The sequence below is a fragment of the Peromyscus leucopus genome, chromosome 10, assembly GCF_004664715.2.
Source record: "Peromyscus leucopus breed LL Stock chromosome 10, UCI_PerLeu_2.1, whole genome shotgun sequence".
NCBI classification, from domain to species: Eukaryota; Metazoa; Chordata; class Mammalia; order Rodentia; family Cricetidae; genus Peromyscus; species Peromyscus leucopus.
This window is the reverse complement of record NC_051071.1, coordinates 2,861,608-2,889,557: the sequence shown is the minus strand read 5'-3', so window position 1 is coordinate 2,889,557 and position 27,950 is coordinate 2,861,608.

The window sequence follows — 27,950 nt, the reverse complement described above, 5'->3', positions numbered from 1 at the left end:
GTTCCTCTGATTCCCTTCCGGGGCCTTAGGGTAGAGAAGGGGAAGGTAGCCATCAGGAGAGCCACAGGCATGTGATTCCCACTGCGCCCTTGGAGTGTTCTAAGAGTGCTCACACCCATACAGAGTTTAGAACAGGCTTCACACCTTCTAAACTCTTGGCATTATCATGAAAATGGCTTGCAGGACTTATGGCTGGGATTGCTCTGAATTTGTTCACCAAATCAAGTAGAAGACACACTGTAACAGTAATAAGTGTCCCCTATCTGGGTTCCTTGTGGCATGATGAACAGGATGAGGTGGGGAGGGGAAGGACTGGACTGAATGACATCATTGGGTCCCCTGGCCCCACCTGGAATAATTTCTGGGTGAATATCCCCTATTCATCCATTCTCTCATTTATTTACCTTCCCGGTATTCTTGAATCCCTGTAATGTCCTTGGTTCCGTTTGGGGGCCTCAGATGTAAAGATGATGAGGGGCCACACATTGCCCTGCAGGCCTCAGTGTGGCCACAAGTTATGACCCTAAGTAAGAGGTGACCTTCCACACCTCAGGGCCTTGGTGGCCTTGCATGGAAGCCATGTGGGTTGGGTAAATCAATGGGGGCCTGGGGATGGTTGACTCCCATCCTTGCTGGTCCTCTCCTCTGCTCAGCCCAGTGTCTGACACCTGTAGGCTGAGAGCTCCTAAGCTCCCATCAGCTGGATTCCAGCTGGTTTGGGTTAGTAGAAAGCTCTGGAAGGAGACTGGAGAGAAGATGAGGGAGGATGGTGAGATGGTATATCTCCCCTTCCTTTTCTGCCTCCCCATGTCTCTCGATCCTGGGTGCACTGGTCCTACCCTCTATAATATTCAACTTCTTATCAAGGCCCAAAGTGGCCAAGACCAGTACAAAGCGTTTCTAAGCAGATCAAAAAGAGGGAAGGAAAAAGAGGGTGGGGAGATGCCACAGCCTGTAAAATGATTTCCACACAAGCATGGGGATCTGGGTGCAGCTAAAAGGCAGGCACTTCAGTACACATCTGTAACCACAGCACTTGGTGGTGTGTGTGTGTGGAGGGGTGGATACTGACAGGAGGCTATCTGGAGATCATTGGTCAACTAGTCTAGCCGAATCCGTGAGCTCTGTGCTTAGTGAGAGACCCTGTCTCAAAAAATGAGGTGAAGAGACAGAGTTCAGAAGACACCCAACATCAACCTCTGGCCTCCACATGCCGGTACACACATGTGCCAACATATGCGTGTATACACACAAGAGAGAGACAGAACAGAGTGAGGTGTCTGTGCCACACTGGTCATTTTGAAGTGACCCTGAGGGCTTTGGGATGGACATAATCTCTGAACAGATGCTGCTGTCCAGCACCAGGTGGTAACGTCAGGAGGGGCAGTGCTGTGTGTGTGTGTGTGTGTGTGTGTGTGTGTGTGTGTGTGTATCTGTGCAGCATGGTTCCTCACGCTGCACACCCTACTGTTCCCTTGAGGGCTTCTGGATTGGGGCACCTACATCTGGGTATACAGAGCATTGCTTCCCTCCTCCCAAGGATGGCGGCTAGAGAATCCACAAAGCCATCTCCATCAACAATGTCTGAAGACCAAAGAAACACAGGCTCTGCTCCAAGAGCACCACCTGGCGACTCCCTAGAAGGGCACCCCTCACTTCAAGCACCTACATTCTGTAGATTATTTTGACTATATCCCACTCCTTTTAAGTCATTATTTACATAGGAAGATTATATTAATGTCCAAATAACTCAACATAACATTTTATCCCTCGATACAATGAAGAGTCGAGAGTTTCCAGTTACATTTCAAATGAACCCCACAGGTTGTCAGAAACAAATAGATGTGTGTCAACAAAAGCACTGTGCATGTCCCATGGTCTTGAAAGAGGCTTTCTAGATTCTTCTGAGCCAACTTGTACTGTCATTCATTTGTTGCATATGCTCAAAGGAGCCTTGCTTTGAACAACATATTCTCTCAAGAGAGAAAACTGTTAGCAAAGAAAGAAAGAAAACAAGAAAGAGAGAAAGGAAAAGCAATGGGGGAAAGGCTGTTGTTGCCTAACAAGACTGTCGGTCAGCTACTGCTGTGTGGACAAATCACCTCCTCCGAACTGGCGGCTCCAAATAAGCCCAGGTGACTGCGGGTTGGAGGAGCTAGGCTGTGCCCAGCTAGAATGTTCTAGAACAGAGGTAGTAGCTACTAAGATGGAGAAAACGCTGGACATAATAGCCTCAGGGGACATAAAGCCTTGGAGGCTGGGTTAAGAACCTCTTACATTTGGGAAGGTTGTTGGACATCCAAGTACGGGTGTCAGTCAGGAAGTGGGCAGTGGGGTCCGTGCCTTGGGTGTGTGATGGTTAGTTTGTGACTGCCAACTTGCCACAATCTAGAAAAAAGTGAGAAGAGAGCTTCAGCTTAGGAACTGTCTAGACATCTGGGCCTGTGGGCATGTCTGGGGGGGCATTCTGGTTGTTCACTGATGTGGGAAGATGTAACCCATCACGTGTGGCACCATTCCCTAGGCAGGGGTCCTGAACAGTGTACGACAGGAAACACCTAGCTGAGGGCATTCACTCTCTCTGATCTTGACTGTGGATATGGTGTGGCCAGACGTGATGGCAAGCTCCCGCCTCTGGGTCGTGTGTGCAGCAGGGGACTGAAGCCTGGAACTGGAGGCCATGTAAGCTCTGCCTCCCCTGAGCTGCTTTTGGTCAGTGTTTTTATTGGTTTGTTGGTTGGCTGGTGTTCACCTGGTTTTTTGTTCTGTTTTGTAGGTATAAGTGTTTGCCTGTATGTAGCTATGCACATCATCCACGTGGCTGGTGCCCAGGAGGTCAGAAGAGGGCTTTGGATGCCCTGGGACTAGAGTTACAGGCAGTTATGAGCTGCCATGTAGGTGGTGGGAATGGAACCCATGATCTCTACAACAGCAGCCAGTGCTCTTAACCACAAGGACATCTCTCCAGCTCCAGGTCAGAGTGTCACCTAGACAATAGAAATGACATTACCGCAGGTGAGGAGCAGGAGTAGAGACCTGAGCTAACGTTGATAACGGTGAGCCAACCCCGTGACACCAGCAAAGCCTATGCAAGAGCAGAACTGAATGTATGGGGTGTGGGAATGCCCCAAAGGTCAGCCCCGCTCCTGAGACCACGGGGACAGCGAGGAGACAGCACAGTCCTGTGTAGCAGGAATCTTAAAAGGTCTTATTAATTAAGTCAAACCTGGAGCCAGGTATTGGGGTGAATGCTGGAAGATCAGAGAAGCAGAACAAGCTACAGCTTCCTCATCTCACCAATTCCTCAGCTGATCCTGTTTCCTCAGATTAGAAGCCTCTGAGTCCTCATCCAGAATGAATCTCAGCTGAACTGTGTTGCTCAAAAGCCTAAAAGCTTAACCAGCCAAAATGCTTCTAGTTCCTGGTCTTCATGCCTTATATACCTTTCTGCTTTCTGCCATCACTCCCTGGGATTAAAGGCTCACTTCTTGGGATTAAAGGCGTGTGTCGCCACGCCTGGCTGTTTCCAATGTGGCCTTGAACTCACAGATATCCAGAGGGATTTCTACCTCTGGAATGCTAGGATTAAAGGTGTGAGTGCCACCATTTTCTAGCCTCTGTATCTAGTGGCTGTTCTGTTCTTTGACCCCAGATAAGTTTTTTTTGGGGAACACAATACCACCACAGCCCTGTGGTTCTCTGTGATGATTTGAATGAGATGCGCCCCACAGTATCAGGCATTTGAATGTTTGGTCCCCATCTGTTTAGGGATAATTAGAAAGTGTTGCCTTGCTGGAGGAACTTTGCCACTGGGGGTGGGCTTTGAGGTTTCAAAAGACTTTCAGAGTGGCTCTCTCTGCTTCCTGTTTGTGGGTCATAATGTAAGCTCTCAGCAGCTGCTCCTGCTACCTTCGGCCTGCTGCCTCTTTTCCTGCATCATGGACCCTCTGGAACCATAAGTCCCAAATAAACTTCTCTAAGTGGCCTTGGTCACGATGTTTTATCACAGCAGCAGAAAAGTCACTAATCCAGTGTCCACAAATGGTGCCTGTGAAATAGCCAGTCACGTGTTTTTCAAAAGCTCTGAATTAGCGAGTATATTGATCAGGGCACTCCAGAGGAACAGAGTCAATGGATGAGTGTATAGCGCAAAGGGATTCACTAAACTGGCTTATGCCGTACGGGCTGCGTAGTCTTGCTGACCTGGAGGATTCCTGAAGGAATGGAGGCTGGGAGGCTGGAGGATTCCTAGAGAGCTGCAGATGTGAAGTCCACAGGGAAGGCAGAAGAAGCCGGGTCTGGGCTCTGGACAGAACCACAGCAGCGGAGACAGATGCCCCTCTTTATTCCTGGGCCTCCTGCTAGAAGAAGGTGCTGTCCTCTCTGAGAGAGGCTCTTCTCTCCTCAGTCAATCCTCTCTGTGAGGCCCTCACAGACACAACCACAGGTGTGTCTCCTGGGTGAGTTCAGATGCCATCAGCTGGCAATCCAGATTAGCCATTCCAGCATTCAGAGCTCAATTTCACCAGCAGGCCTAGTTTTGAAAGCAGCCCTGGCTGTCCTGGCCCCATGTTCTAGCCTGGTCACATGCATTAGAGCTGAGTGGTCTCCTCAATCCCTGCCGGGCCCCACTGCTCTCAGTTGGCTCTTGTCCACCCACTGCACTCTACTATTAACTGCTGATTTTCTGGGGGCCCTGAGTCTGTACCTCTCTGCTTGGCCTGGTGGTGTTTCTCTCTGTAACCCTACCTCATAGCCCTGTCCTCTGAATTGTGTGCTTCCAGAACTGGCATCTCCATGCCCAGGAGCCTGATGGGAGAGTGAAGCCTTCTGGATAACTCCATCAGTACTCCAGGCCCCTTGATCATGTGGGTTTGTCACCAAGGTCCTGTAAGAAATGGGAGCTGGGCCTGGTGGCTTTGGGTGGGCCACATCAGTGCCATGTCCAGAACTCATGGCAGGGACTAAACCCACTGAGCTGTGGACACTGAGGAAGGAGCAAGGTGAGGAGAGAGGGTGAGGGACTCTAGGCTGTACCCTTGCCTCAAAGATCTCCCCTCTGGGATGCTGGAGCCTTGGAGAAACACAGCATGGAAATGTAAACCAGCCAACTTTCCCAGGCGCTGCCCCGGGGCCCGGTGCATCTCAACGTGGTTTTGAGTGGGTGAACTTGGCAGAATTCACTGCTGTAAATGCAAAACGGATTGGAGGAGCCATGGCCTCAGAACCTGTGCTGGACAAGTGAGGGGCAACCAGAGGGAGATGTAATGATGGCGGGGGGTGGGGGTGGGTGGGTGGGGTAGCCGTAGCCGCAAGTGGGTACTTGAGGCTTCTGAGCCTCGGTGTTCTCATCCCAAGAGTAGGAGAAGGGCTGCAGTTGATAAGAAGGAACTTTAAAGAGTCAAGGATGCATTCCCAAGCTTCTCACTATGACTCTCAACACAACCTGAGGATACAGGGAGAGGAGGGATGTGATACCAGACCGCACTGGGGGAAGGGCTGCTGCTGGTGTCTGTGGGCCTTGGACAAGCAAGCTGACCCTCTGTACCTCAGCTGCTCTGCTGGCAAATGGGACTGACCCTGGTCCTGCCTTACAGGTGGGTCGTGAGGCCTGCGGAGAGTGACAAAGCATGGCACTTGCTGGGTCCCGGGCTGGGCTTCACACTCTACCTGCTAGGTGCTCACACATCCTTGCCACACCAGACATGCTCAATGAATAATGGCCAGTGTGCCCAGCTGAACAATTACCCCCAATTTCGCATCCGCAGAGCCTTGACACTCACAGGAAGGCCTGAGTCCCTCTTCCATCCACACCTTGATTGGAAATAAGGTCTTGTAGACACAATCTGTTGGCACACACATAGTGGATTAGGAGGAGCCTCAGCCCGATGATGCCATCTGAAGACGGAGAAGGACAAAGGACAGCTGGCAGGAATCAGTTCTCTCCTTGTACCGTGTGGGTTCCAGGGATCAAACTCAGGTCATTGAGCTCGGTGGTCTTTTTTTTTTTTTTTGTTTTTCCTTTTTTGCGGGAGGGTTGCCTCGCCGGGAACAGACTCCAGGCTGCTCCAGATTGCCGTATGACCTTCAGCCAGTTGTACGACCGGTCCAAGCACCTGCTGCCTCAACCGTGTAATGATGACCAAGTACAGACTTAGTGCTTCCTTCTGTGAATGGAGCCAGAGTTTCCCAGAAATCCTGCCCTGAGGGGTGGTAAGGTACAGTTGCCTAGGAGAGATACTCGAGGACAGGTGGAAGGCCTGCAGGTGTGTCTACTCTTTTGATATTATGACAAGATGTTGTCATTGACAAGATTTACCCTTGAGAACTGAGCAATCAAGTTAGTGTGTGTGAGGGGGGCGTGGGGTTGGGTGGGGATTCTTAGTGTTTGAATCAAGTTTATGATTTAGTGTTGGGCTGTAGGTCAGACATACCCAGGCTCCCAGTAGAGACAAGGAGCTTGGCCCAGACTTGTCTCTGTCCTCCATACCCAGGTGTCCTCCCAGGAGATGGCCTTGCAGACCACCAGGGACACACCCATGCTAGACACTTGGAGGTGACCCTAGGAGAAGCAGGACCCTGGCCCTCTTCCCTCAGCATCCTGCTGTGGAGGCCCACAGTATCAGGATTGTACTGCCCTTCCTGGCCTGGTCAGCCTGGCTAGTGAGTGGCTGCTGTGGTGAGGGACTGAAAGACCGTTCTGGATCCTCCCAGCTCAGCCCCTAAGGTGAGGGGACAGGCTAATTCTAGCACTCCATGGCTCTATCTTCCAGCAGAATCCAGCTGGGTATGGTAGACACCACTCCCAAGCCTCCACCCCCTAGTGTCCTGTGAGGAAACTGCCATGCCCCCCCCTACACTGTGAGTCAAAAAGCCAGGCTTAGGCTGGCCACCAGCCCTGGAGAAGTGTGAGGAAGGGCCTGGGTCCCTCTACTATTACAACATGTCATGCTATGAGGTTTCTTCCTAAGGCTGGTAGGGCATCGGTCTCTCACCCAGAGAAGGAGCCAGGCTCCATTTTAACTCTCTTCTCACATGTGCATGCATGTATGCATGTGTGTGTGTGTGTGTGTGTGTGTGTGTGTGTGTGTGTGTGTGTGCTGTATCTGGTTCATTAATTCAACATATGGGTAAAACAGGAGCCTCTGGATCTAGGACCATTGACTATTCCCTACCATAGAGAAAGGTTATGAAATCACCACTGGGCATCACTCTGCTTAGAGAGATGGGGTGGGAAACCCTTCCCCCACCCCACCCTTCTATCCACAAGGTCCCTGAATCCCCTCCCTGAATGATCAAGAAGGATCCTTGCCTCTGCTTCCTAGATCTGGCTGAGTCCTCTTCACACCAGGAAGTCCTCCTAGACGCAGAGTTTGGGAAGCCTGAGTTGAGAGGATGGATAGGCAGACACCTAACTTCCAGGGGCATCCTGGTCCAGACTACTTCACTCAGTCTCAGCTCAAGGTTGCAGTCTGAAGTAAGCTTTCTGTCAATATTATAGTGGCACAGTCATGTCCCCTTTGGGCCTGCTCTGGGGAGGACTGCACACTCTTCTCCAGTTGGAGAACAGCTCCCTTCAAAGTTCCTCCTCCTGCAAGGCAGATGAGGCTCTCTCCTCACATCTGTAGGCTATTCTGGGCCCACCAACCGCCCAGCACCTGCCAGCTGGGGGTTAAGGAAAGAGATGAGAAAAACAACCCCAGTCGCTTGGGCAGAAAACCCGGGACACTGCAGATCCTGGAGGCCGGATTATATCTGCGGCACTTCCTTCATGTCTGCTGCAACAGTGAGGTATAATATATGAGCTGCCCAGTTTAGCTGGACAGCATCATGCACTTGTAATAAGCATGTGGTAAGACACCGTGCAGATCTGGAGGCCTATAAAACTTGACCTTATAAATCTGTGAGCATCAGCGGCACACAGCAGCCTCCCCCGTGGTAGAAGTCACAGACTTATTAGTAAGGGGTCCTTAGTAATGGGACAGTTGCACTCCACCCCATGACCCTCCATTAAAACTCCCCAAGAGGACTAACCAGGGCACATTCAAAGTTTCTATTTTGTACACAAGAGCGCTCCGTCAAACACTTAGGACCCGAACTGGATGCTTATGACGAAGATGTAGGATCCTTAGAACTGAGTTCCTTGTAGATGCCCTTTAGGATAAAAATGCCACACTGGCCACTTCTCCTGCATCCTGGTGTGATAGGGTCGCCTCTGTGAAATCTTAACTCTTTTATTTTTTTCTGGTGCCGGGGAGAGAGGAGGGTCAAACCCAGGGTCTTGTGCATGTTAGGCAAGTACTCCTTCACTGAGCCACACCCCCAAACCCATGAACTTTCACTGCAAATTAGGATTTGACAGACTTTCTACAGAGGACAGGATTGTAAATACTTGTGGTTTCTTGTGCTATCCGGGTCTTTGTTCCAACTTCCTGGCTCTGCTGGTGTGAGCTAGAAACAGCATAGATGATATGTAAAGGACATGGATGCTGCTGTGCCAATAAAACTTTATTCATAAAAACAAGTGTCTGGATTTGGGCCTGAGGCTGAGTTTATAAGACTCTATTTGGAATGGGAGGTCCCTGAGTGCTATGTATTTGCACCCTGGGAAGCGCAGGGTCAGGCCCGGGATTTGGACTGTCACCTGGAACTCCCAGTAGGGAGTGTTGAGCCCCAGCAGTGTGCAAACAGTTCCCCCAGACACTGACTGAGACAGCTGTTGCTGTTCTCTTACATCCATGGACAAGGAAACCCAGATCAGGGAGTTAAGCCGTTTCCCCGGTCCAAAGAACCACTTTGGGCAGAGGAAGGATTTGAGGCAGTCACTCTGGGCTCCAGTGCCCAGCAAAAAGGCTGGAAAACAGTTTCCACAGTGGAGGCCCCATAGCAAAACGGTGCCGCCAGCCTCGGGACAGTAGGCTTTCGGATGCTGTGACTACCTTTTGGAATTCTGAGGCCGGGCCGGGTGGCCTTGGGTGACTGAGCTCTGCTGTCACCCATCTGCAAACCAGCCTCCTGGTAGCACTGCCACAGGACTTACATAAAACACGTGGGAAACTTCTTGGGAGGCGAAAATACTGAGTAAATGTTAGTTTATCTAATTTTCCAGAAGAGTCCGGGCAATAGAGGTGACAGCCGTTTTCGCTGAATTAAAATCCTTTCCGTTGGCATCTCCCTCCACAGTCCCCACTTTTGGCACGTGCCTCCCACAGGTGGAGCCCACTGGGATGCTGATTAAAATCCCCTGGCCCGCCCGGAGCTGAAGTCGGCGGTGAGCTTTGCTGGCCCCCGTCGGCCCCACAGGGAAGGGCTTTGAGCCTTTGGAGCAGACAGGCCGGTGCAGGGGGCAGCTCCCTGCTGGCCCTTTAGAGGAGGCTCCCGGCAGCATGGGGTTCTGTTTAGGGAAGCCGTTTCCCTGTCTGGGCAGATGGCCTGCAGGGATGGGGGCTTGGCTGATCTGGTTTCAACTAATTCTATTAAATGGAAAGTTCTGTAGAGCAGATTCCTTCGCAAGCCTCTGTCCACATGGTGATTTAATCGAGTAAATTAAAACATGGTTGCTCTCTGTCCGCCTTGAGTTTGTTTTTTTTTTTTTTTTTGCGGTGGTGGCCCTGTAGGGAATCTAGTAGAGAGGAAGAGAGGTCCTGCATGTATAGAGGCTGCAGGCTGCAGGCTGTGTTGGGAGCCCCTGGGGCAGAGACCAAGCTCGGAGAAGGCAACAAGGGCACCTGCAGAGTGTAAAACCTAGGACTGTAGGTTTTATGAGCGACTTCTAGCAATCCATCTACCCTGACAAGGTGCAGATAGAGAAACTAAGGCTATCCAAGATCTCCCAGGAAAGCGGTGTCAGCCAAAAGGAAGCTGGGAAGAGGAGACTAAGAGCCAAGAGGAAGTACGCAGGCCCGATGTAGGAGACACTCGGTTCCTGGAGCTGCAAGCGGGAGACTGACTGGGAGGGGCGAGGGTGTGGTTGGGGGTGGGTGGAAATGTCCGTGTGCCATCTCACATCCTGGGAAGACGGGTTTCTGTTGTCCTTTTCATTCAGCAAGCTTTTCCTCCCTTCCACCTTCTGTGATTACCGCCCCCCCCCCACCTGCCCAACCCTTGCCATAGCGAGTCTCCTCTCCCCGACCGCAGACATGGCACCATACTTCTCTGTAGTTTGCAGATCTCTTTCAAGGACTCGAACTTTGTACAACAGACAGAGCAGAGGGGAGCCGGCGGGCCCCAAATGCTGGTCTCTGGGACCTCCTTTTCTCCCCTGGAACTCCAAGGGTATCCACCGCCCCCACCCCCAGCTCTCTCCATGCATAGCTGGAGATGGGCTGTATTTGTAAAATATACTGGGGCTTGCACCCCTCCCAGCCACATCAGGAGAGGCACATAAAGACGTCTTCAGTGTTCAGTTTGCACTATATTCCTGATAAAACATGGTGCTCTCAGCCCAAGGTGGTGGCGCACACCTTTAATCCCGACACTAGCTCTGAGTTCGGGGACAGCCTGGTCTACAGAGTGAGTTCTAGGTCCCCTGTGAGCAGCCAGGCAGACATGAGGGTCACCTCAGTTTCATGGATGATGACTTAGGACCAGGGACAGTAGCTTCTTTAGCTTTGGAGGCGAGCTTCACACATGGTTGTGCCATCACCTGGGTAGGGCATCCCCAGTCAGGGACTGAACAGTTTGTAAGAACCCAAGGCTGGAGACAGAAGAGAAGTCGGGATTCTTCTCGGATAGGATGGGTCCTAGACAAAGCTGCAGGTAGAGGATCGGGGCTCAATGTCCCTCCCCTTCTGCCACACCCTTTATCTAAGCCCCGAACATCCCCAAGGGCATCTGTGGGGTTGGTTGATAACCAGGCTACCAGAAACTTGGTAGGCGTAAGGTGGGTTCTTTCCACAGAGACAGTGTCTCCTGAGCTCACAGTGCCTCTTCCTCCTGCCTGTGAGAATGCAGAGGAAGGAGGGCCAGCAGCGTCCTTCGGGAAGCAGGGGGAACCCTTCTTCTTTTCTGAGATACACTCTGAACATGGCTGCCCATGCCCTCTCCTGCTGGGACTTCCCCAGGAATCTGCAGAATTAAATGGGCTCGGCTGCCTCCTCCCACCATCGGATCCCAAAGCATGCTTTGATTGTATTTCCTGCCATTCAAAGGTCATCTGGGCAGGCGGTCTTTGCAGCCCACACCGGATCGCCACTTGTCACTCAGGAACTCTGCCCTTCTCAGTAGCAAAGGTGTCTTTTTTATTTTTCCTGAGAATGTGCATGGCATGTATGCGTGCATGCACGCTTTGCATGTATATGTGAGACTGCCTGTGGAAGCGTGAGGTTGATATTGGGTGTTTTCCTCAGTGCCCTCCACCTTATAAACTGAGGGATCACTGACCCCACAGCTAGCTGTTTGGGCCAGTCTGGGTTGACTACTTGCTCAGAGGAGTCTCTGTCTTTGCCTTCTGGGCACTGGGATTACAGGTGGCTGCCACACCCACCCAGCATTTATGTGGCTGCTGGGAAGTAAGCTCTGGTCTTCACACTTAAGTGTTTTGCCCACTGAGGTGTCTTTACACCTTTTGTTTGTGCACTGGGTTGTCATGCACAGGGAGGGGTGTGAGAAGGAGCCAGGGAACATCCATGGCTCCAGGCAAACCTCTCCGGGGGCATCTGACTGACTGTATATGAATGTGCCCTGGGCCCTGTCTGGATGGTTAAGTCCTTCGCATTCCTAGGAAACAAGCTGGGATGCAGTATTTGCTTATGACTGTGTGGCAGCTGGAAGAAAATCACCAAGTAACAAAGCCAGCCGCTAGAGAGTACAGGGCCAGGAGTCAGGGGACATCCTGTTGGCATTCCATTCTGTGGGGGGGTGAGGATTTCCAGGAAGAACAGCATCCCTCCCCATGTGACCCAGGGCCTTGGAACAGTGTAAACCAAAGGGAGCAAGAACTGCTCCACAAGGCTGGGGCGCTGAGCAGTTGGGAGCCAGGTGACACACAGAGATCCAGGACCAATGAGGAAACTAGCTTCTACAGAGGAAAGAGACAGCATCCAAGGGTCCATAAGGCTCTCACTGCACAGGAGTGTCCCTTTGTGACTGAGAGGACTGGGATCTTGGGTGCTTGCTTGCCTGGAGCACAGTGAGAGTTCAGAATGTGTGAGCACCAAGACAGAACATTAAATTCTTAAGGAGATCATTCGGATTCGGGGAAAAGCATGTTTGCCCAGGACCGGGGTCTAACCCTCAAATCACCTGCAAAATCATAGCAAGAGCCCTAGCTTCTCCATGTGTGGCACCCCTTCGTGGGGCACCTTCCTGCCAAGACTCAGCACCGGTGCTCTGAGATGACACAAGATACAACAGCCACAGACACGGCTTGGGAGCATCTGGAGGCTGCTTTCTACTGGGTGGCCTCCAGCAAGTTCCACGACCTCTCTGGGCATCAGCATCCTCATGCCTGACAAGGGAGTACTCAGCACAGACTAGAAACAGATGCAGGGCCAACAATACCCTGGAAAACAGAGAGAGAGAGAGAGAGAGAGAGAGAGAGAGAGAGAGAGAGAGAGGGTCTTGATCAGTGGTTCTCAACCTGTGGGTCATGACCCCTTGGGAGGAACTGAATGACTCTTTCACCGGGATCACCTAAGACAATCAGAAAGCACAGGTATTTACATTGCGATTCATAATAGTAGCAAAAGTACATTTAGGAAGTAGCAAGGAAAAGAATTTTGTGGTTGGAGGTCATTACAACTGAGGAACTGCATTAAAGGGTCACAGCATCGGGAAGGTCGAGAACCACTGCTCTAGATGGACGGCTTCTCTGTACACTCCTGAGGGCCAGCAGATTCTGCCTGTCAGAGACAACCTTAGCATTCCTATCCTTTTTCCCTAGACCCTGTGGGTCCTGGCCAGTGAACTGGACTGGGTGTCATTTGACAGGTGGTCTGTTACCAGAGCACTCGCTTCACATCTCTCTGCTGACCGAAGGCTAGCCATAGTTGATCTTGTCAAAGCCACCCTGGTCCTCCTGTTCTCTCACCTGATCCACAGGGGGCTGTGAGGCCCCAACTATTTCTGGGACGAGGGGACCTGGGAAATCTGTGCTGTCACTGCTGCTCCCCAGCTGGCTGTCGGGGTGCATTCCAACATGGTGGGAAGACGGCCCAGCTGGTCCCTTCCAGGGAGGCAAGCCACCACTGCACTAATTCTGCAGGCTGTCACCGTTGGGCATCGTTGAGTGCTGATGACCAGCCGAGTGAGTGTAAATAGAGTCAAGATTTTGCTCTACAAATAAATGCCTTGGCACGCAGCTGCTCCTGGGAACAGCCCCCTTGTCCATGGCATGTTTGAAGCAGCTTCTAACTGGCTTCATCCTGACCCGGCATTGGAGAACAGCCCTAGCCAGTCTCTGCCACCACCATGGAAGGCAGCAGATGGGGTTCGAGAACCCCTGAGCAACGCTTCTGGGTGTGGAAAGTGGTGGAGGCTGCTGATGTGTGGAAGACAGCGACCCAGAGACCGACCTAGCTCGGCCACTCTAAAGTTCTGCCTGGTGCTGGGGAGAAAAAACAAAAAACAAAACAAAACAAAAAAAACTTTCCCTCTGTTGAATTTCAAGCCCGAAATTTACGGCACATACTTTCGGAGCCTTGTGTTTGATCCGTTTTTAATTAACTCATTTTGGAGCCTTCATACTTTCCCTCAAAATATTTTATTGGCATTTTGTTCGCATTGTCTTCCCTGGGCAGGCGGCGATACAGCCAGAGAGGGTCACCCAGCAACATGGCTTGGCATTTGGACGTGCTTTTGTTCCCGTCTCCCTGCCAGGCCTCTCTGGGGCTCTTGCATTTACTGTTAAAATATTGCAGAGGCCCACACCCGAACGACCATAATCCCTCCTGCTAGACTGTCTCTAATTGATTTAATTATTCATAATTGCTCAGCTGGGTTTTCGCATACTTGTGTGTGATTATGGAGAGAGGGTGGGACCGTGGCGAGTGCTGGGTCCCCATCCTGATTAGCAGGAGGATCATGGAGACACTGGGGACTTCACGTGGATGTTAGGATGGCATGCTTAGAAAGTGATGAAGAAAGCCTTCGGAGCCGAAGTTTTTTTGTTTTGTTTTGTTTTTTCCGAGACAGGGTTTCTCTGTGTAGTTTTGGTGCCTGTCCTGGAGCTCGCTCTATAGACCAGGCTGGCCTTGAACTCACAAAGATCCGAGTGACTCTGCCTCCTGAGTGCTGGGATTAAAGGCGAGTGCCACCACCGAAGTTTTAACGTGGTTCGCCCTGCCCCATGAATGTTTGCTCTTAAAGTTTGGGAAATTAGCATTCTCAGTGCCAGTGGGGTTTAAACACAAAGAACAGACAGAACAGGAAGAAACTGGGAAGAAAACCAGGAAGAAAAGTAAGGCAAGGTGCATGCAAACAGGAACACATGGTCCCAACCCTCTCTTCATCCTTGAGGCTACCTCCCGTGGTCAGTGGGCTCGCCAACCCTGTGCTACCCTAGAGCTGGGGTACTTTGGAAAAACAGAACCTGTCAGTATCTGTGAGGACACAAGGGGAGGCCAGAGGATGCAGAAGCAAATTCCATCACCGGGAGATGAGATGTCATCAACATAAACGTCTCTAATTGTCCCCATACGAGTCTCCTTAATTAATTCAAGACTGAGTAAGTGATACAAGGCCGATCGCTTCATGGGGCAGCTTCCTGGTGGCTAACGTTGAAGGTCATAAAAGAAGCAGACATGTTCTTGCTCCTTAATGGTCCCCAGGTCCCCAGTTGTCTCTGTCTCAACCCAGCTCACAGCTGACCCAGCTGCTCGGGATGGCTCAGAACACGGCAGGTGAGGACCTCGGAGGCTTCTGCAGTGCTGGTTGTATGTACGGGAAGGCTTTTGGTCCCCTCTCATCTGAACGTCATGCCAGCCAGGAAACTCTAGGAGATAAGCAAGGCAGAGGCCATGGGCCTCCTGGGGAAGGAAATGGATGCTGGGAGTAAGGGCCTGCTGTGTGTGTGTGGGGGGGGGGGGGCATCGATTGTACAGTCCTAAGTCTTGGGGTCCAACTTCCTTCCACCTGTTTCTGGGTCTCGGAAGAGGTTTTGGAGTATCTCAGCTTGGATCTGTGTTCCTGAGTGAAGGCTGTGCAGGTGACCCACAGAGACTGGAAGCAGGTCCAGAGAGGAGGAGGAGGAGAGGTAGGTGGTTGAGGGGAGCAGTAAGCTCCCACATTCTGGACCATCTCAGTTCAGTTCTCTCCTCAGTCCTTGAGGACCCTACAGAGAAACTTTTTTTTTTTTTTTTCCAAGTCACAGCTCCATAAACTCACGCGGAGTCACTAAATGAACCTCTCTAGGCTGTGCTTGGGAAACCAAGGCTGGGAGAACCAAAGTGTCATTGTAGGGGACCCAGGCCCGGGGTGACATCTTCTACCCCTCCCACCAGGGAGGGTCTAGGCAGAGGAGTTTTAATCTGAAGAAAATCCTAAAATAGTGATGATGATGAGTGGATACTAGCTCAAATTCGCCCTTGGGGTGACTCACCGGATCTTTTCTAACACAAACACAGAAATGATTTTTAGAATCTAACCAACGTTACCCGGCTCCACAGCCCTGGAGAACCTCGGGCAGTCTGCCGCCCGCCTCCTCTGCCAACAGAAGTACCCTATCAGAAGGGTGTAATTACATGTATTTATACACATAGATTCTGAACGGGGGGGGGGGGGGGGGCTCGCAGGACGGCGCTGGAGCCAAGGGGGGAAAAATAGAAGAAAGAAAAGAAAAGAAAGAAAAAGGCTTAAAAAGTCCTGACAATGCACCATTCTTCACGCAACAAAGCCATTACAATAGCCGGCCTTTGATCTCGCCGGCTCCTGTTGCCAATTGTATTTTGTCACTGCTGGGCTGTCACCCGCGAGGGAACACTTTTGAATTAAGCAGTCCACAGCAATTTAGTTTGCACAGGCTTTGAAGTGCCACCATCAGTCAGGCCAGGACTAACTTTTTTCATTAAAAAATTTTCAACTTCTCTAAGGGGGCTTTTTGACTTTTTTTTTTTTTTCTAAGCCTGCCGGGGCAGTTAGATAAGTTGAGCCTCCAACCCGTGGCCCCCAGACATCAAAAGGCCTCGGCCGAGTCCTGCTGGAGGCAGCCATCATTAAACCCTAATGGACTGCTTCATTAGGGTCGCTTCAAAGGCTGGGTTTACAGACTGGGAAACTGACTAATTTACACATTGTGGGAAAATTGCTACCAGCTCTGCCCACACCCCAGCGGGGGACAGACGCCCTCTTTCTCTGAGAGGTGGGAACTGCACGCCTGACCCTTTAATTGCAGGCTGGCCTTTTCAAGGCAGCCCCCCCCCCACTTCCCCCCTCCCCAGGCTCTGCCCTAAAGTTCAGTGACCAAGACAGAGCCTGCGGCGTTTGCCCACCTGCACCCCTGGTCCTGTTTGTCTGTCCAGTAGCAGTGCGCGGGACAGACACCAAGTATAGATTGGCTTCAGAGCCACATGCTCCCAGGCTTGGCTGTCAATCCCAGCTCTGCTCTGGTCCACAGGAGACTTTGGGTGGGGGATGAAGCTGTCTGAGCCACAGTGTCCCTCACCTGAAAGGTGAGTGGTACTTCCCATGGGTACTCTCAATAACAAGATGTAAAGGGGAGTGCTGGGCTTTCCTACCGTGGTTTTAAGTCCTATCAGTCCCACTTACCTTGGGAGTGCCTGCCAGGCTCTCTTCCTGGGATTGCTGATCTGGAACTGTGCCCCATGAGGCCTATATATGAACAGTGTCTGTCTGTCTCTATGGAGTCAGGCTACTTGTGTTTTGAGAGCCCTTGGCCGTGACCTCCAGGACAGCACACCCTCATGCCCGTTCCTGAGCTCTGTCCCTTGTCGCAGAAACAGTTTGGAACAGTCAGAATTCAAGTATCCTGTCTTTGGAACACTTCCCTGTGGACCTGCAAACCTGGCCAGTTACAGAGTGTGGCCACCAGAAAGCCAGGTGTAGGGGGCTGCCTCTGTCCAGATGTGCTGGGTGACACCAGCCACACTGCCTGCCCTCTCTGTGCAGCAGAAGCCACCTAGACTTGAGGAGTGGAGGGTGGGGGATTTGCCCAAGGCCTGGCCTGGAGCAGATGCCAGAAGCTCCTCCTCTCCCATCCCTTGGCACTGACATCACATACAGGGTCTCAGGCCATCCCATGAAGGGATCTCCCTTTTCACCTGAGCCAGATGACATGGGCACTCAGGCGGGGTTGAGGGACTCCACTCCAACCCCCGCCCCCAAGGACCCAGTGACCGCTATTTTCCAAGCCCAGTAACTTTGACTTCAGAAATCCGGATCTCAGAGTCCTACAGCCTGGTCCCCTGTCTGTCAGTCAAATCTTGTCAGCAGCATGCCGCTTTCCCTTCCCAGTGTCATCTGGGCAACGGAGTAAGAAGCTTCTGGATGCTCACTGAGCACCCACTGTGTGCAGGCCACCTGCTGGCATGCCCCAGTCCCCACAAGAGAGGGAAAATGACCTACCCAAGGCCACACAGCCCAAGCATGGCTCCTTCTGAGGACCCTCACCCCTACCCGCTCCAGGCCACATAGGGGAAGCCGGATGTCCTGTTCCTACATGCCCCCACCACTGGGCTGGGTAGCAGGGGACCCCAGGGTGAGCTGCTTGCCTAGTCTTTTAGCACGGTCCCTTCTCCCTCCCACTTTCTATTGGCTGATCTTCCTAATTACAGAGAAAAAAAAATTCTATAGTCACTTCCTCTACTCAACCTTTCACTTAAAAAAAAAAAAAAAATCACCTCCCACCCCTTAGTTCCCAGCCTCTCCGGGAAGCACCCCGGCCGCAGGCAAGCATCGCTCGAACCACTTAGCAAACCGCAAATTTCAGAGGCCTCGGCACATCTGCGTTTTATCAGCTTTTTCCGGATAGTATTACCCCAAGCAATTGTCTGCAGATCGGCCGACAGCTGAGACGTTCAAGCGCTGAATTACGGAGAAAGGGCCGGAGATAAAGCCAAGCACATGTATCCCATCAAAGTAATGAAAGCAGCCTGCCGCCAGGCCGCTTCGCTGCCTCCTTCCGAGCCGCCCAGCCGCTCCGCAGGAAGGCTGATTAACCCTTGCGAGGTGGGGGAAGAAGACCAGGGGTCATTCAATACCCAGGCTAATCACAGACCCCAAAGACCAGAGAGGTGGGGTGAGGGGTGGGCCGGAAGAACGACTGCTGCTGAGGGCCACTATGACCTCAGGAGTGCCCGCTGCTGCATTTTCTGTAGCGGGGCTTGTGGGCTGGGGGATAAAGCACAGTTTCCCAGCATGCCCCTGGAGTGAGGCGGAACACATCCGCAAGAGGGTAACTAAGCAGAGGACCTGGTACTCGCATGGGGATAGCTGGCAATCCCAGAGCAGCTGAGGGCAAGTGCCTGGTCTTAACTGTGCCCATCATTTGCAAGAGCTGGTGACTGGTGTTTTGTGAGCACCTACTATGGGCAGGCTCCCTACCCCACACTGGAACCTCTGGGACATAGAGTGTACCCAGCTCTTTCTATGTCGGCCAACACCCCTGTAGAAGAGCTGACCGTTCTCCAAGGGAGTCCGGCAGCAGTGTGTCCTGTGGGCTTAAGTAAATGCGCCCTCCTCCTGGCAAATCCAAGACCACGCCTCCCTTAGGGGCACTTTGTCTGCTCCTACAGTGGGTAGTCCCACACTTCTGCCTTTCCCTGACTGTCTCCCCAAGGTCTTTTTCTTGTTTGGTGAGCTCTCCTTGAATAGTCCCAACTTAGACACTGCTCAGTTTAAGTCTTTGCAAAGATAACTCATGCTGCCTCACTACCTGGTTCCTTTGCCCATGGTGCCCTTCAACAGGAATGTTTATTTTATGCATTCATGGTATCATGCATGAGATAGGGTCTCCTGAGGTAGTCCATGCTGCCCTCGAACTCACAACCGTGCTTCAGCCTCCTGGATGCTGTGATTATGGGCATGTACCACACTATACCAGTCAAGAATTCTTGGTACAAATATGGCCCTGTCCCCATCTGCCCTGTCCTTGGGTTGTTTTGTAGCACACTAATCCTTCTTAGGTGCTGAAAGGCCTTTCTCTTTGACTAACTTTATGTCCCAGCCTAGGCCGGGGAATCCTCTGGAACCCTGGGAGGGCTTTAGAGAGAGACAGTCAGTTTTGACTAAAGTGAACAGTTTTCTGAGACAATATGTTGTTGGCTGATTTGGACCTCAGCAGTCCACAGGCCTCCTCAGGATGGCCCCTTGCAAGCAGGTACCACCGATCTGATGAACATGGTGTCTGTCTTGCTTGGAGGATTATGTCCTGCCACAGCTGCATGGAGCTAACTGACAGTGCCCTACAGTGGTAAACTTTATGCTCTATGAGTTTAACATTCGCTTTTGGTTGGATGGACTTTCAAATGGTGTTTGTTTGGATGTCGCACAAAAGGAAATCATGCCATGGTGTCTGCTTCAGGATAGGCTGTGTACTAGGCCCTTTACTGAAAGGATGGAGGTTCAGAGGGACATGGAGATGGGTTGTTGGGGAATAAAGAGTCTATTAGAATTGTTAACAATGCAGACAGACAGACAGACAAACAACAGCATGGAGAGAGCTCAGGAAAGAGGAAATCAAAGCCCACGTGACTCCTTAGACTTTTCCGAAGAAAATGGTTTCACTCACTGCACTCGCCTGTAGCTGGGCTCCCAGATTCTGGGTATGAGGCAGGGAGGAGGTGGAGTGGAGGATGTGTGGCCACCAATACTGGCTTTGACCTGAATTCTCTTCTCCAGATGAGAGGCCCTGGCACCCCGAAGTCTGCTGCCTAGAGCCTCACAGAGTCTCAGATGCCTGAGGAGAAGGACTGAGGGAGTGCTGGGGCCTGAGCAGCAGCGACTCTCCTTACATTCTTACATTTACCACACCTGTAGCTCTGACAGCCATCCTATTGCCAAGCTGTCCCGGAGAGAGGTAAACTGAGTCCTTGAAAGATAAAGTGGAGAGGTTGCCCAGGGTCCTATGAGGAGGGCTGGAGCTGGGCTCTGAGGATGGGCACTCCTCTCCAGAGTTCAGGGGTGGGACTGGCTTTGTCCTCCTGCAGCCAGAGATGAGAAGATGGATTCCCACAGGAGCACACAGGACTCGCACATACCCTGCCTGGTCCAGCAGCCCTACTTCTTCACGGTTCCCGTCTCCAGCTTAGTATGTTTGAGGTGTCATTTTGGAAGTGGCCTGTGCCCCCCCCCCCGCCCCGGTTTTTTCTAGGCAATCACTATTAAGGGAAGGACCAGGTCATGTCTGCCTGGGGGTCTGGTCACTGCTGCGGGTCCAGCCATTATCCACCTTTGTCGCTCATGCCAACCCTGCTCCAGGGGGCGGGGGAGCCTGTGGGCTCCTTTATAAATTCTATTAGTACCATGTGGGGGATGGCTAGCTAGGACAAATCTTAAAGCAGCTTTAGGAATGGAAATCTGGGGAGCTGGCCATGGCCAGTACTGAACCCCGGATTCCCAGAGGTGCTCGATCTGCCTGGAGGAAACCATTGGCCACTCTTCCGCCGTCTTTGCAGTCACCAGTGAAATGGTACGTGGTCCATCAGCATCTCTGGGCAGGTATGTGAGTCAGCACAGAGCTTGGGTCTTTAAGACAGCGAAGCTGACATGGTCCCTGGAACTTACAGTTTCCTCCAACACTAAATATTTGTTTTTCTACCCTGCGGGCACAATCTTTCCTGAGCCAAAATATATGGAGCTCATCCATAAAACCGGCATTCTGGAAGGAAGGAATGGTAGGAAGCCCATTGAGAACACACCTGCTGCCTGCCATGCTCTGCTGGGTTCCAACAAGGATCTGGAAAGCCCTGGCTGTTACAGGTGGGCGCCCGAGCCCCTGAGGGGTGCTGTGAGGGTCACACAGCAAGTGGAGGCGAGGGTAGCCACCAGCCCCAAGTGATCTGAGCGGGGAGAGGTAAGTTCCCTCTACCCTCCAAGGGTCTGAGGATAAGGGCTGCTGGTGTTCTGGAAACAGCAAGAACTGGGCCTGGGATGGTCCGTCCACTTCCCCTGAGCTTTGAGCCCAGTGAGCTCTCTGCGTGCATAAGCAATGTTTCCTAGAGGGTGCACTCTTGTATCTCAGTTGTGTGCCGACGGTCCTAGCTGGTAGGTACAAGTTTGTTTAAAGGGATCCTTCCTGTGCCGGAGGAGGAAGATGCTGCAGAGGGCATCCTTGGGACCAGTGAGAAGTATAGATGAAGGCTATGGAGTGAGTACGGAAGTTCTGTAGTGGGGTTATATGAAAGAGCATCCTTGATCATCGGAAATAAAGGCAGAAGTACCGGAGACTGTTTTCCTATCTGTTACTGGCCCCAACACGGTTAAAAGAGCAACAGTTACCACTGCTCATGAGGCAGTGAGCTGGGGTTGCTGAGGCTCAGCTGGGGCCGCTCTTCTGGGTGGGAGCAATCAGCAGGGATGGTTCACGTGGCTGCAGTAAGCTGGCGCCTGTGTGTTCTGAGAGGCCGCAGTCACTTGCTGGGAGTGAATGGGCCCTCATGGGGCCCCCTGGACCTCACCCTCTGCAGGCTCCTTGGAACTTGGTGAGTGTATCCTAGAAGGGGCAAACAGGAGTGACAGGCCTCTTAAAGCTGTGCCCAAGAACTGGTACAATGTTACTTCTGCCACCTTCTATCAGTCAGAGCAAGCCGTTTGAGTCATTCCCCAAACCCGGAATGGAGTGAGGAGTAGTTGTCACATCGTGTGTGTGTGTGTGTGTGTGTGTGTGTGTGTGTGTGTGTGTGTGTTCCTGGGGATGGACTCCGGGGCCTCACACATGCTAGGCCACTGAGCTGTATCTCCAGCCTTCTCATATTTCCTTTTTGGTTTTTTGAGACAGGATTTCTCTGTGTAACAGTCCTGGCTGTCCTGAAATTCACTTTGTAGACCAAGCTGGCCTTGAACTCACAGAGATCCACCTGCCTCTGCCTCCTGAGTGCTGGGATTAAAGGCATGCACCACCACCACCCGGTTTCATTTTTACTTTTTATTTTGAGACTAAAGCCTCACTAGGTTGCCCAAACTAGGCTGGCCTTGAACTCGTGATCCTCCTCCCTCAGTGTGCATACACACATGCACATGAGGTGATGGTTAGGTTGGCCCTGCCCTACTAGGTGCATGTGAGTATATGTTATACAATTATGCATGGAGGTCATAGGAGGATGCCAGGTGTCTGCTCTACCACTCTGTGCCTCATTACCTTGAGACAGGGTCTCTCACTGAACTTGGAGCTAGGTTGGTACCCAGCAAGCCCCAGCAATTCTCTTGCCTCTCGAAAAGAATTGGTGGTAGCCATCTGCCGATCAGAGTGTCTTGGTTTCTTTCTTTGGTGTTGTAATAAAATACCCCGACAAAAGGACAGCCATCCTAACTCAGGGATTCCCTGAAAGAGGGACTTTTGGCATCAAAGCAGGGAAGTCCAGGAAAAATGGGCCAACTGCTGGCCTTCCCTCTCCCCTGCCCACACAGCTCAGTCCTCATCTGTAAGGCGGAGACAGCAAGGCCTCCTGAAGCCCAGCACAAATCTGCAGAATGGTCAACAGCTCCTGCTTTGTGCCCAGGGAGGGCCCTGGGAGGAACAGAGTCAGCCCTACCAGGAGCAGAAGTTCCCTCAGGAGTGACCAGGCTGCAAGAGCAAAGCAGACCTGAGAGAGGACTCGGGGGCAGGGGCCTGCTGCAGATCTGGAAGACCTTGATTAGCCCAGTTTGGGAGTTGAGATCAAAGGGGGAGGCAACACTCAGACGACTGGAGGAAGTTCATTGCAGATAAAGAAGACAGCAGGTACAGTCTCAGGCATAGCTGGGATGTTGAAGGGGAAGCCAGCTATAGTAGGAGGAGTCTAGGCTGTAGTAGGAGGAGTCTAGGCTATAGTAGGAGGAGTCTAGGCTATAGTAGGAGGAGTCTAGGCTGTAGGAGGAGTCTAGGCTGTAGGAGGAGTCTAGGCTGTAGGAGGAGTCTAGGCTGTAGGAGGAGGAGTCTAGGCTGTAGGAGGAGGAGTCTAGTCTGTAGGAGGAGTCTAGGCGGCAGGAGGAGGAATCTAGGCTATAGGAGGAGGAGTCTAGGCTGTAGGAGGAGTCTAGGCTGTAGGAGGAGTCTAGGCTGTAGGAGGAGTCTAGGCTGTAGGAGGAGTCTAGGCTGTAGGAGGAGTCTAGGCTGCAGGAGGAGTCTAGGCTGTAGGAGGAGGAGTCTAGGCTGTAGGAGGAGGAGTCTAGGCTATAGTAGGAGGAGTCTAGGCTATAGTAGGAGGAGTCTAGGCTATAGTAGGAGGAGTCTAGGCTGTAGGAGGAGGAGTCTAGGCTGTAGGAGGAGTCTAAGCTATAGGGCTGGGGAGACTGCTTAGCAGTCAAAGCACTTACCTTAACATCAGTAAATGCTGAGTGGGTGTGGTGGTCTGCCAAACACGCATACACAGGCATCACACACACACACACACACACACACACACACACACACACACACAGAGAGAGAGACAGAGAGAGACAGAGAGAGACAGAGAGAGACAGAGAGATGGAGAGACAGAGACAGAGAGACAGAGACAGACAGACAGTGAAATCGAGGCCACCACTAGAGGACAGAGCATGAAGGCCTGTACAGCCCCTGCACACCAGCTCCCAGGTCCTGAAGTCACACAGAGCTCTGGAAAACACCTTGGCCACTCCCTAGCTGTGTGCCCTTGAGCAGACTTCTCAGCCTCGTTGTGCCGTGTCCTTATCTGTAATCTGAATGTAAATAGCGACTTTGAAGGTAACATATAGTATCTGGCACAGTTCCTTGCGCAAGATGCTCAGCCGGCAGTTTTTACTCCCGTTGCTGTGGTGACTGTCATCCTGCCTCCAGCTGCCTCCACCGCGGGACTTCCAGTGTTACATCAGCGTAGCATCATCGCCATCGTCACCGTCAGCACCACCACCACACAGGCTTCTGGTGTCCCCTGGTGACAGATCTCCCTGAGGGAGCCCACTTGATGGTTTCAGGACTCGGCGCCGATTTTCTCTGGCTTGTGGTGGTTCAAACTACTACCCTGGCATTCTTTCCTCTGTTTATTGTTTTAGAAAATCAACTAGAAAATTGCTTTCTTCCCGATATGGTTCTCCAGCCTGAAGCGTCGGGATTTTCCACTGGCATCTCGGAATGTTCTCATCGGAGGCCTTACAGCTTGGTCTGACGGAGGCTGGGAACTGCACGGAGGGCTTAGCCATGGAGATCTCACACTTGCACACTGCCCAAGTCCAGCCCCTTCCGGCCAGTGAAGGCCTTGCAACAGAGTTCCCAGTACAAAGGCCTGGGAAGAGAAAGGTTAGTGTAGAGGTGGCCAGGGGTAGGAAAGGGTAGGAAGGGGCCTGACGGAGGTAGACAGTCTGTCTGTGGGAAGGAAAGAGGACAGGAGCTGTACCTAGGAGAGACGGGCCTGAAAAGGGACTTGCGGGAGGGGGGTGAAGGGGAAACGGGGTATAAGGTAGAAGGGAGAAGGTCATGAGGGGAGAGGGACATGGAGGGGAGAAGTCAGGGGAGAGGGGTAGGGAGAAAAAGAGGTCTGGTGGGAAAAGAGGCCTAGGAGGGGGACCTAGAGGAAGAGAGATGTTGGAGGAGGAGGCTTAGGGGAAGGGAGGAGTCGAGGAGCAGGGGTGGAGGGGAGAGGAGCCTGGGCAGGTGCCTCCGTCCTCTCAGGGCCTAGAGTATAGTTCCACCTGAGGGGTCCCTTCACCTGCTCACTTCCGGAGGTGGAAGTTCATGGGCATGATGGCCGACCTGCTTTCTGTAATGGCTTCTGCGGCTGGCTTATAGATGTTCGCCCTCACCGTACATGAATACACGGCAGAGAGAGGAAAGAGGGGAAGGGGAGGGAGGAAGGGAGAGAGAGAGAATGTGTGTGAGTCAATGTTTTCTCCTCTATAAACACAAAGGACCTACAGAGCATCCTGTGCTGGGGGGTTGGGGAGGGGAGAGGTGTGGAGAGGTGGAGGGAGGGTGAGTCTTTTGGAGGAGGCCTGGCAGGATGGATACAGGGGAATGAAGAGGAATCCCTGTGCACTTCCTGGTAACACTCACTGTCTTTTCCATTCCTAAGAGTCTGTAGCCTGCAGTGAAGCCTTCCCTTCAACTTTGCCATGAGGATGCAGCCTGGTGCTGAGGGCAAAGGGTGCTGTGTAAGTGTGCTTCTTGGCCAAGCAAAGCTAAACAAGGGTGATGGTCGGTGGCTCTCTGTTGTTTTCTTTACTCTTTGCTCTTTTGGCTCTTTGATCTTTTTGGGGGGGCTGCCACCCAGCTACCCAATAAATCACACACAGAGGCTTATTCCTTCTTTCTTATTTTTTTAATAAATGCCCGGCCTTAACTTGGCTTGTTTCTAGTCAGCTTTTATTAACTTAAATTAGCCCATCTACTTTTTGCCTCTGGGCTTCTATGTTTATCCTATAAACCTTTCTTTACTTCTTATTCTGTGGCTTGCTGTGTAGCTGAGTGTCTGCACCCTGGAGTCTTCCTCCTTCTCTTGCTCCTAGACTCTCCTCCCCGCCCCAATTTCTCCTCCTGTATATTCTCTCTGTCTGCCAGCCCTGCCTATCCTTTCTCCTGCCTCCCTACTGGTCATTCAGCTCTTTATTAGACTATTCGGGTATTCAGGCAAAGTAACACAGCTTCACAGAGTTAAACAAATGCAGCATAAAAGAATGCAACACATCTTTGCATCATTAAATAAATGTTCCATAGCATAAACAAGTGAATACATCTTTAAAAATATTCTACAACAGCTCTCCTCTCAACCTTGGCTTGGGGACTTAGGATCCTTGATCTCATGGTTCTATTATCCCAAGAATGAAATACGTTAACCCCAGCCCCAGATCCCACTGGCAGACCTGGAAGGGAAGCTGGGAAATGGTGGTTCAGCTGAATGGACAGAGGAAGAGGAAGTGGGTTTGCTGGGTACAAGGGACTCCAGGGGATTATTCCATCTACCCATTTACCCATTCATCCATCCATCTACCCATTCATTCAGTGGCCATGTAGGAGTGCAGCCCTGGATAATCAGGGCCTACCACCAAATATCTGTGACTCCTGGGCAACCGCATTTTGTCTGTGCCTCCATTTGCTTATCTGTTCACTGGACACCATGAACTTCCTGGGAAGAACCTCAAAGGTGTATTTTTATTGTCATCTTCTCTGGCTAGTGTTTGTCAACTTGAGACAAGTTTGGGTCATCTGGAAGAGGGAACCTCAATTCAGAAAATATTTCTAGCAGATTGGCCCTAGGCAAGTGTGGGGGGCATGTTCTGATTAATGATTGCTGTGGGAGAGAGCTCAGCTTACCATGGGTGGTGCCACTGTGGACAGCCCCAGGTTATACAAGAAAGCAGACTGAATAAGCCTACGGTAAACAGTGTTCCTTCATGGCCTTTGCTTCAGTTCTCTGGGTTCCTGCTGGAGTCTCCAATTTCTTTCGTTGTCATCCAACTAAACCCTTTCCTTCTCCAGATGCTTTTGGTCATAGTTTTTATCACAGCTATCGAAAGCAAGCTAGGGCACCACCCGTCCTTTGACAAGGGTAGTTTGTTGTCCACTCTTGACAGGTAGCTAGTATTTCTTAGGTCTGACCTCGAACCTCGTGATGCTTGGGAAACTGGCAGCATGTTGTTTCTCCAACAAGCTCAGTTGGAGAAGGCTGAAAGCAGAAACAAAGTGCTCATGGAAAAACTGAGTCCTAGAAAGGACAAAGGTTTCCACACCAGCCCCTGGAACATTCTACCTGACCCAGAATGCAGATTCCTCCGTTTTAAAGTAGGTGGATGCTTGGTGCTTCCGCAGCAGGGGCTGTTTCAAGGTCGAGGGAAGCAGGAATCCTACACCATCGTCTGTCTGCACCTGGTTTGCGCTTGAACTGGACTCTGCCTTTTCTTGCCTAAGCCCACAGCACCTCTGCTTACCAAGGCTAGCAAGTTCGAGAATTTATCCATACAATCCCTGTGGCTACAAGACCCCGAGACAGGACACCATGAGTCCACGGATGAGACGCTCAGCCCAGAGCTACAATGGCCCCACAGGTCACTGGGAAGGACAGGCTCCTGCCGCCGCCCCCCCCCCCACCTCCCGCCACACACACACAGGGAGCCTGGCTCCCTGAGCCCCACACTGCAATCACGCTGCATGGCTTCCAGCATGTTATTCCTTCTGCCTCAGTTTCACTTTCCAGAGTAGGACAGGAAGGAGGGTGCCCACCTCATCAGTAGGCATCCCTGCTCTCCTAACAGGATGTAGGGTGGCCATGTCTGACAGTAAAGTCTCCTTGCTAAAGCCTAAAGAAGATAGGGACCATAAGAATATGTGGGAGGGTAAGCCAGGTCGGCCCTGGCTCTGATGGCGTGTAACTCCATTAGGACTAAGAAGTTGAAAGCAGAGGTTATGAGCTGATAATGACTCTAAGCCAGTAGCTGGGCAGATAATCCAGTTTATGTATCTGATAAAGTGGGATGGAAATGAGGAACACATTTCCCAGCGCAGTGGGGAGCAGCTTTGTCCTTCCTCAGAGACTCCACAAGCTGCAGACTCTCTTGCCACTCCCCGCCTCCCAGTGAGAGTCCCTGCTGCTGACATTCACTCCATGGGTGGACTCTGGCTCCCCGACAGGAGGCTGGGCATCCCCGTGAAGGCCACCACCACTTCTGTGAGCCTCAATTTCTTCATCTGTGCAGTGGGAACAACGCCCTCTGCTGAGCACTCAGTGAGATGCCCGCAGGGTGCTCATAAAATGTTCAGTGAATAAACTGATTATAGTAGGTGCTCAGATCATGTTTGCAGAATGAACAGTTAACTAAAAGAAGGCAGGGAGACCCATCTTTGCGATGGACAGCATTGCCTGCAGGCTTTCGTCTTGGGAGATTTTTGGTAGTCGAGGCACTTGGAC